Below are 10,394 nucleotides of genomic sequence, written 5' to 3'. Positions count from 1 at the left end.
GGGTGTTTGTCGTGATGGTGGTGTCTGGCTGTGTGAGAACTTTTGCCTCTTCGATGCTATGTTTGTCAAGTTGTAGTAGAAGCCTACGTGTGCTTTGCCATGCCGATTTGCTCTAAATAATTTCTCTATTGGTTGTTTACTGTGAGATGGATTTTGTTTACTATGAGGTAGAGGAAATAGGTGCAATATGGACGAAAATGGTTTGACAATGATTTCTTTTCCAAATCACTACTTAATCTCCAAGTAAGACGGTTTGTGTGCCTAGCCATCATATTATTTTTGTGTTTTCTAAATGTTTTAATGTGACATGAAATATTGCTTTGGGGTTGCAAGGACGTCACGTCTCGTAAACCCCAGTGGGCACTGTTGCGTTTTTGGTCATTTTAATGAGTTATATCACAACATTTTGATTCTCAAGATGATTTTCACATTTCGTGACTGTATTGCACGGTTCTAACATGACTAATGGCCCCCATTGATTTTGGTCATGATAGGTGAGTACTTTCTTAACCAACTCACTCATTCCCTTCGGCGATATTGTGTTGGTTAGACTGTACTCTCTACAGAGTGGTATACATGGTCACGGAAAAAAATCGGCAACCAAGTTAGCGCACGCACAAATCTAAGATAAAATTGTGTTTGCACTGTTGCAATATGGCATCTGTAGCGACGTTAGGCAACCGCAAAGTACTCAGTTTCCTTGTCATCCGCAAATATGTTTTTAAACACTAGAAGGGCCTTGAAGGACCCAACACTATTTTACCGAAATTGAGAGTCATTATATTTTCCATCAGAAACATAAAACTACAATCAAGCCCCTGACTTTTGCAGGAAGGACCTTGAACCGAATGGGAGAACACGATCATGTCCATATCAGCTTCCACTTGGGTTGAACCTCACCTTTGCTGAGGACAAACCACTTGGAGTGGCGAGATCACGCTGGCTGCAACACCTGAATACCAAGGCTCTGAGTAGGATGAGACCGTGCCTATATGACACAAAAGCCGAAGGAAAGAGTTGGGTCGCCATTCAACCAGAAAAGTCATCGATGATGAGGACGACTAAGTAGGCCATCAACCACTGTCATCCTAAAGCATGAAAAAATTCAGTAGGTACCATCGCATATCTTCCAACGTCGACCAGGATGAACTTGACTCCGATCGCTCGACCGAAGAACTGCACCTCTCTCTACTATGTTCCCGTCACCTTGATGGCTACCGGCGCATAGAGGAAGGTGAGACCTTGCCTGCAACTCAGGGACATGGATGGCCTTAGATCTGTCATGACAAACCATGTCGACGACCAATGCTCCAGCAACCATGGCTGCAATGTGTATTACAGGAAAAGGAGGCACTAGACCAGTTGTAAGGACCGAGACGATGACTAGAGGGGACACTACAAAAAAACACTTCCATGATTATACGTCTTTGTCATAGTAGGTCACGTTTTCTGTCATGCATGTACATACGTGATGATTCTATGACAGAATCAAGATAGTCATACCTGTGATTTCATAAAAGTGTTCCATGGCAATACTGAAATTATCAACATGAAAGTGTCCACTTCCATGACTATAAATGTCGCGTCATGGAAGTGTTTTCGTCAAGGGTAACTAACACGTGGCTTCCATCGTAACGGGTTGTCGTTAAGCTATCGGGCACCGGTTTGGATCCGATAACCCGTTAACAGCCCCGATCAATGGGGATTTTCCACGCGTAAAATTCTCATTGGCCAAAGGAACCACGTGTTAGCTCGCCGTTGGGACATATGTCATCCATTCAATGGACGAGAGGCGCCTATGATATGTCGACACGTGTCATGGCCCAACAGTGGCCCATTTAGGTTAAAAAGGCCAGCCCATTTGACTTGGTCAAAAGCTAATGGGTCAGCCCATGGAAAGCCTGTTAACGGTCTGTTCGCATATAGCCCATTTACAACCCGGTAACTCACGGCCCGTTATGGTCTTTCCGAATTCGGCCCAACAACGTCATGTGGGTTGTCCAGTATAATTTTAGCCCGTTGTCACTTTTGGTCCATGTATGACCCATGATGTCTTTTGACCCATATGGGGCCTTCTATATCTTTGGGCCTTTAACAACCTGTGGTGACTCTGGCCCATAATAAACAGTAAATTGCTTTATACCCTTTAACGACCCATGATTCACTTGGACCATTTTTAGCTCGTGTTAGCTTTTGGCCTACTAAGGGCCCATAAATTATTGGGCTCATTTCCGGCACTCGATTACTTACGGTCCATTACTGGCCTATTCTTCTAGGGCCAAATTCAGCCCGTGGTCAAAATTGGCCCGTTTGTGGCCTGTTAACCCATTGCGCCTATTCCAACCCGTCATGTATTTGGGCCCATTAACGACCTGTTATGTGTGTGATAGAATTAAGCCTTTGCTGTCTTCCGCCTGTTAACAGCTCGTTACCGTGCTGGACCGATACCAATTAGGCCCGTTTACGGCCCATGTCGTGGTCCAGTTTTAGCCCACGAATTGTTGGACCCATGTGTGGCCAATGGATCCTACGACCCGTAGGAGGCCCATTGATCCTATGGCCCGTCGCGGGTTCATGGATCCACGGTCCGTATGTGGCCCATGGTCGTTGTGGCCACTAGCAAACCAAGGAAAAGGAAGACGAAGGAAATAAATAAGCAAGAAACTAACACTAGGCTAGTAAGGCGATTGCACAGATTACATCCACTGGGCATCAAAGTTCGCCACCAATGCAAATATAGGGAACACCCTACATAATACAAAAATGGCTTGTTGTTTTCTTTAGTCGGTCGCTGCCCGTTAAGAACAAATCTTGCATCGCAACAAAACAAATTACAGGCATATAACAAAAGGAGGGTTGGCATAAAAGTTAATAGTCCAGCAGATAAATGCACCATCAGAAGTTCATATTAGATCCCGAGCCATCCAATTTTCTTTTAGTAGGATCGGGTTTTTTTTCCGGTTAATCTCGGTTTAGATCGAACCGCCCGGTCAGTTTTTTGTTATTAAAGCGCTTGTGCATGTTTTAGTTATTCTTCGGCCGAGCGTTCGTTAACTATAGATTGCACACCCCTAGCCCAGTAACAGCCCGACATGTAGCACTTGTTGTTTTGTTTTTTTAGTTATTTTCGTTTCTGTTTTTAAAAACAGAAAAGTTTCAACCTTATAAATTTAATATCTCCTAGGATACTTAATATTTTAATTTGATTCTTTTTGTAATAGATTGGAATTTTCTTAAAGTTTATGTAGATATCAAATTTGACCATGTTTGATGTTTTGAATTGGGATTTACATGAAATTTGTTCGAAACACTAAATTTGCAATAACTTGAGCTAGGATTAATATTTTTAGTGCTTCTTTTTGCTAATGGTTTCTTATGACTTTGTTTATTAGTAGCTTGAAATGGTTTTTTTAGGATTGATTAAATTTTGTTTTAACAAAAACAGTATCATTTTAGGGTTTTAGGCCTTTTGTGTTGTTTTCCTTTATTTGATTTTTTTTAACTTATTTTATTTTTTCATTTTTGTTATATTTAGATGAGTTTATGTTAACTTAGTAGTAGCAATTTTATTTTTATTGTAAAAAATATTTTAGTAGTTTATTTTCTCTGTTTTGCTAGGAAAATTGTTTTGAGCATATTAGGAGTTTCATGAAAGGTTTTAAAGTGATTCTTTTTGCATAAGATTTCCTTTTTGTTTTTCTTTCTGTTAATCAATAAAGACTTTATTTTTGTTCTGTCAAAGAAATTCTTAGTGGTAGAAAACTATTTTATAGCTTGCTTTACTTGTAGTAAAACTTTACTTTGTGTTTATTGCTTTCTTTGGTTTTGTTTTTGTTTTCCTTTGAGTGTTTTGATGATTGTGTGGTATTTTTTTTTACTTGCTGTCATGTTATTATTTGTATGATGGGATGCTTATTTATATTTTGTTTGTTTCGATAGAGTACCCGGAGTGCGAGGCTTGTTACTACGAGTCATTAGAGTTCGAAGATCGTCAGCAAGGCAAGTCTTTGATCATGAATTTTTATTACCTATGTTTTATTGCATTAGTTGATATCCTCCCCACCATGCATGCAAGTAGGAATTTAAGTTATATTCTTGAGAAGTGTATGAGGTAGGATGAACCCAAATACCCATGACACCATTGCTCGGGACGTTGTAGTTAATTTGCTATGCTTCATAGACGGGGTTGGTTGAGTGATTTACATGGGAGATGTGAGTGTCAAGATGATGACAACCCCAAGACCTCAAGATGCTCAAGACAGACTTCAGTTCACTACTGGGTGGAGGACGGATGGACGGGTACCCTGGAGTAGCCAGTGGTTGTGGCCTACGCATCCCAACAGTTACGGCTTCATGAAGGGAACTATCCAACACATGATTTGGAACTGGCCGCTGTTGTGCATGCTTTGAAAATTTGGAGACACTATCTCATTGGAAAAAGGTGTCAGATATTTACCGACCACAAGAGTCTCAAATATATATTCACTCAACCAGATTTAAACCTTCAACAGCGAAGATAGCTCGAGTTGGTCAAGGATTATTACCTTGGGATAAATTATCATTCGGGTAAAGCCAATGTGGTTGCCGATGCCCTCAGCCGCAAGCCTGCCAGTCTGAATGCTATAATGGATTCCTTGCCTCAGGAACTTCACGACGAGATCGCTGAGCTCAATTTGGTGATAGTTGATGCCAGTCTTGCCAACATATTGGAAGTTGCTCCTACCCTCGAGGATGAGATTCGCAGAGCCCAAGCAGATGACGTATCGCTACAATCCCATGCCAAGCGTATGCAAGAAGGAAAGACTCAGGATTTCTCTAAGGACCAGCAAGGTACGCTAAGGTTTTGAGGAAGGATTTGCGTACCCCGAGCAAGCAGATCTGAGAAAGAAGATCTTGGTAGAAGTGTTGGAAATATGCCCTAGAGGCAATAATAAAATGGTTATTAAAATATTTCCTTGTTCATGATAATTTTCTATTGTTCATGCTATAATTTTATTAACTGGAAACCGTAATACATGTGTGAATACATAGACCACAACATGTCCCTATTGAGCCTCTAGTTGACTAGCTCGTTGATCAATAGATGGTTATGGTTTCCTGACCATGGACATTGGATGTCATTGATAACGGGGTCACATCATTTGGACAATGATGTGATGGACAAGACCCAATCCTAAGTATAGCACAATATCGTGTAGTTCGTTTGCTAAAAGCTTTTATAATGTCAAGTATCATTTCCTTAGACCATGAGATTGTGCGACTCCCGGATACAGTAGGATGCTTTATGTGTGCCAAACGTCACAACGTAACTGGGTGGCTATAAAGGTGCACTACGGGTATCTCCAAAAGTGTTTGTTGGGTTGGCACAAATCGAGACTGGGATTTGTCACTCCGTGTGACGGATAGGTATCTCTGGGCCCACTCAGTAATGCATCATCATAATGTTGGAAATATGCCCTAGAGGCAATAATAAAATGGTTATTATTGTATTTCCTTGTTCATGATAATTGTCTATTATTCATGCTATAATTGTATTGACAAGAAACCGCAATACATGTGTGAATACATAGACCACAACATGTCCCTAGTGAGCCTCTAGTTAACTAGCTCGTTGATCAACAGATGGTCATGGTTTCCTGACCATGGACATTGGATGTCATTGATAACGGGATCACATCATTAGGAGAATGATGTGATGGACAAGACCCAATCCTACGCATAGCACAAGATCGTGTATTTCGTTTGCTAAAAGCTTTTCTAATGTCAAGTATCATTTCCTTAGACCATGAGATTGTGCAACTCCCGGATACCGTTGGAATGCTTTGGGTGTGCCAAACGTCACAATGTAACTAGGTGGCTATAAAGGTGCACTACGGGTATCTCCGAAAGTGTCTGTTGGGTTGGCACAAATCGAGATGGGATTTGTCACTCCGTGAGACGGAGAGGTATCTCTGGGCCCACTCGGTAATGCATCATCATAATGAGCTCAATGTGACTAAGTAGTTAATCACGGGATCATGCATTATGGAAAGAGTAAAGTGACTTGCCAGTAACGAGATTGAACGAGGTATTGGGATACCGATGATCGAATCTCGGGCAAGTAACATACCGATTGACAAAGGGAATTGCATACGGGATTGCTTGAATCCTTGACATCGTGGTTCATCCGATGAGATCATCGTGGAACATGTGGGAGCCAACATGGGTATCCAGATCCCGCTGTTGGTTATTGACCGGAGAACGTCTCGGTCATGTCTGCATGGTTCCCGAACCCGTAGGGTCTACACACTTAAGGTTCGATGATGCTAGAGTTGTTATGGGAAATAGTATGTGGTTACCGAAGGTTGTTTGGAGTCCCGGATGAGATCCCGGACATGACGAGGAGCTCCGAAATGGTCCGGAGGTGAAGATCGGTATATTGGACGAAGGGTATTGGAGTCCGGAATTGTTCCGGGGTACCAGGTGATGACCAGCGTGTCCGAAAGGGGTTTTGGAGGCCCCGACAAGCGTTCGGGGGGCTTATGGGCCAAGGGGAGAGGGCACATCAGCCCACTAAGGGGCTGAGCGCCTCTCCCACCCCATTTCACGTAGCCAGGAGATGTGGGGGCGCCACCCCTAGGGTAGCCGCCCTTCCCGGCTTGGGGGGCAAGTTTCCTAGGGGGTGAGGGCGCCAAAACCCATCTAGGGTTTCCCCTATGGCCGTCGCCCCTCCCCTAGGGAACCCTAGGACGCGTCCCCCTCCTCCCTTCCCCCTATATATAGTGAGGGAGAGAGAGGGCAGCCGCACCCTTCCCCTGGCGCAACCCTCTCCCTCCTCCAACACCTCCTCCTAGTGCTTGGCGAAGCCCTGCCGGAGAACCACGAGCTCCATCACCACCATGTCGTCGTGCTATCGGAGTTCTCCCTCAACTTCTCCTCTCCCCTTGCTGGATCAAGAAGGAGGAGACGTCCCCGGGCTGTACGTGTGTTGAACGCGGAGGCACCGTTGTTCGGTGCTTAGATCAGAATCAACCGCGATCTGAATCGCTACGAGTACGACTCCTTCATCCGCGTTCTTGTAACGCTTCCGCATCGCGATCTTCAAGGGTATGAAGATGCACTCCCCTCTCTCTTGTTGCTAGAATCTCCATAGATTGATCTTGGTGATGCATAGAAAATTTTGAATTTCTGCTTCGTTCCCCAACAGTGGCATCATGAGCTAGGTCTTTCGCGTAGATTCTATGCACGAGTAGAACACAAATTGTTGTGGGCGTTGATTTTGTTCAATATGCTTACCGTTACTAGTCCTATCTTGTTTCGACGGTATTGTGGGATGAAGCGGCCCGGACCGACCTTACACGTACACTTACGTGAGACAGGTTCCACTGACTGACACGCACTTGTTGCATAAAGGTGGCTAGCAGGTGCCAGTCTCTCCCACTTTAGTCGGATCGGTTCGATGAAAAGGGTCCTTATGAAGGGTAAATAGAAATTGGCATATCACGTTGTGGCTTTTGCGTAGGTAAGAAACGTTCTTGCTAGAAACCCATAGCAGCCACGTAAAACATGCAAACAACAATTAGAGGACGTCTAACTTGTTTTTGTAGGGTATGCTATGTGATGTGATATGGCCAAAAGAATGTGATGAATGATATGTGATGTATGAGATTGATCATGTTCTTGTAATAGGAATCACGACTTGCATGTCGATGAGTATGACAACCGGCAGGAGCCATAGGAGTTGTCTTAATTTATTGTCTGACCTGAGTGTCATTGAACAACGCCATGTAATTACTTTACTTCATTGCTAAACCGTTAGCCATAGTAGTAGAAGTAATAGTTGGCGAGACAACTTCATGGAGACACGATGATGGAGATCATGGTGTCATGCCGGTGACGATGATGATCATGGAGCCCCGAAGATGGAGATCAAAAGGAGCAAAATGATATTGGCCATATCATGTCACTTTTTGATTGCATGTGATGTTTATCATGTTTATGCATCTTATTTGCTTAGAACGACGGTAGTAAATAAGATGATCCCTCATAATAATTTCAAGAAAGTGTTCCCCCTAACTGTGCACCGTTGCGAAAGATCGTTGCTTCGAAGCACCACGTGATGATCGGGTGCGATAGATTCTAACATTCACATACAACGGGTGTAAGCCAGATTTGCACACGCGAAACACTTAGGTTGACTTGATGAGCCTAGCATGTACAGACATGGCCTCGGAACACAAGAGACCAAAAGGTCGAACATGAGTCGTATAGTAGATGCGATCAACATGAAGATGTTCACCGATGATGACTAGTCCGTCTCACGTGATGATCAGACACGGCCTAGTTGACTCGGATCATGTATCACTTATATGACTAGAGGGATGTCTATCTGAGTGGGAGTTCATCAAATAATGTGATTAGATGAACTTAATTATCATGAACATAGTCAAAAAGGTCTTTACAAATTATGTCGTAAGCTCGCGCTTTAGTTCTACTGTTTAGATATGTTCCTAGAGAAAATATAGTTGAAAGTTGATAGTAGCAATTATGCGGACTGGGTCCGTAAACTGAGGATTGTCCTCATTGCTGCGCAGAAGGCTTATGTCCTTAATGCACCGCTCGGTGTGCTGAACCTCGAACGTCGTCTGTGGATGTAGCGAACATCTGACATACACATTTTGATGACTACATGATAGTTCAGTAATGTTAAACGGTTTAGAATTGTGGCGTCGAAGACGTTTTTTGGAACGTCGCGGAACATATGAGATGTTCCAAGGGCTGAAATTGGGATTTCAGGCTCGTGCCCACGTCAAGAGGTATGAGACCTCCGACGAGTTTCTTAGCCTACAAACTAAGGGAGAAAAGCGCAATCGTTGAGCTTGTACTCAGATTGTCTGGGTACAACAATCACTTGAATCGAGTGGGAGTTAATCTTCCAGATGAGATAGTGATGTTTCTCCAAAGTCATTGCCACCAAGCTACTAGAGCTTCGTGATGAACTATAACATATCAGGGATAGATATGATGATCCTTGAAATATTCACGATGTTTGACACTGCGAAAGTAGAAATCAAGAAGGAGCATCAATTGTTGATGGTTAGTGAAACCACTAGTTTCAAGAAGGGCAAGGGCAAGAAGGGATACTTCATGAAATGGCAAATCAGCTGCTGCTCTAGTGAAGAAACCCAAGGTTAGACCCAAACCCGAGACTAAGTGCTTCTGTAATAAGGGGAACGGTCACTGGAGCAGAATTACCCTAGATACTTGGTAGATAAGAAGGTAGGCAAGGTCGACAGAAGTATATTGGATATACATTATATTAATGTGTACTCTACTAGTACTCCTAGTAGCACCATGGTAATAGATACCGGTTCGGTTGCTAAGTGTTAGTAACTCGAAATAAAAGGCTACGGAATAAACGGAGACTAGCTAAAGGCGAGGTGACGATATGTGTTGGAAGTATTTCCAAGGTTGATGTGATCAAACATCGCACGCTCCCTCAACCATCGGGATCGGTGTTAAACCTAAATAATTGTTATTTAGTGTTTGCGTTGAGCATAGACATGATTGGATTATGTCTATCGCAATATGATTATTCATTTAAGGAGAATAATGGTTAATCTGTTTATTTGAATAATACCTTCAATGGTCTTGCACCTAAAATGAATGGTTCATTGAATCTCGATCGTAGTGATACACATGTTCATGCCAAAAGATATAAGACAGTAATGATAGTACCACCTACTTGTGGCACTGCCATGTAAGTCATATTGGTATAAAACGCATGAAGAAGCTCCATGTTGATGGATCTTTGGACTCACTCGTTTTTTGAAAAGTTTGAGACATGCGAACCATGTCTATTGGTATGTACGCATGAAGAAACTCCATGCAGATGGATCGTTTGGACTCACTTGATTTTGAATCACTTGAGGCATGTAAATCATACCACATGGGCAAGATGACTGAAAAGCCTCGTTTTCAGTAAGATGGAACAAGAAAGCAACTTGTTGGAAGTAACACATTTTGATGTGTGCAGTCCAATGAGTGTTGAGGCATGCAGTGGATATCGTCATGTTCTTACTTCACAGATGATTTGAGTAGATGTTGAGTATATTTACTTGATTAAACTGTTGGGGAACGTAGTAATTTCAAAAAAAATCCTACGCACACGCAAGATCATGGTGATGCATAGCAACGAGAGGGGAGAGTGTTGTCAACGTACCCTCATAGACCGAAAGCGGAAGCGTTATGACAATGCGGTTGATGTAGTCGTACGTCTTTGCGGTCCGACCGATCCAAGTACCGAACGTACGGTACCTCCGAGTTCAGCACACGTTCAGCTCGATGACGATCCCCGGACTCCGATCTAGCAGGGTGTCGGGGATGAGTTCCGTCAGCACGACGGCGTGGTGACG

The sequence above is a fragment of the Triticum dicoccoides genome, chromosome 1B (assembly GCF_002162155.2).
Source record: "Triticum dicoccoides isolate Atlit2015 ecotype Zavitan chromosome 1B, WEW_v2.0, whole genome shotgun sequence".
NCBI classification, from domain to species: Eukaryota; Viridiplantae; Streptophyta; class Magnoliopsida; order Poales; family Poaceae; genus Triticum; species Triticum dicoccoides.
Note: the sequence above shows the minus strand (reverse complement) of the source record.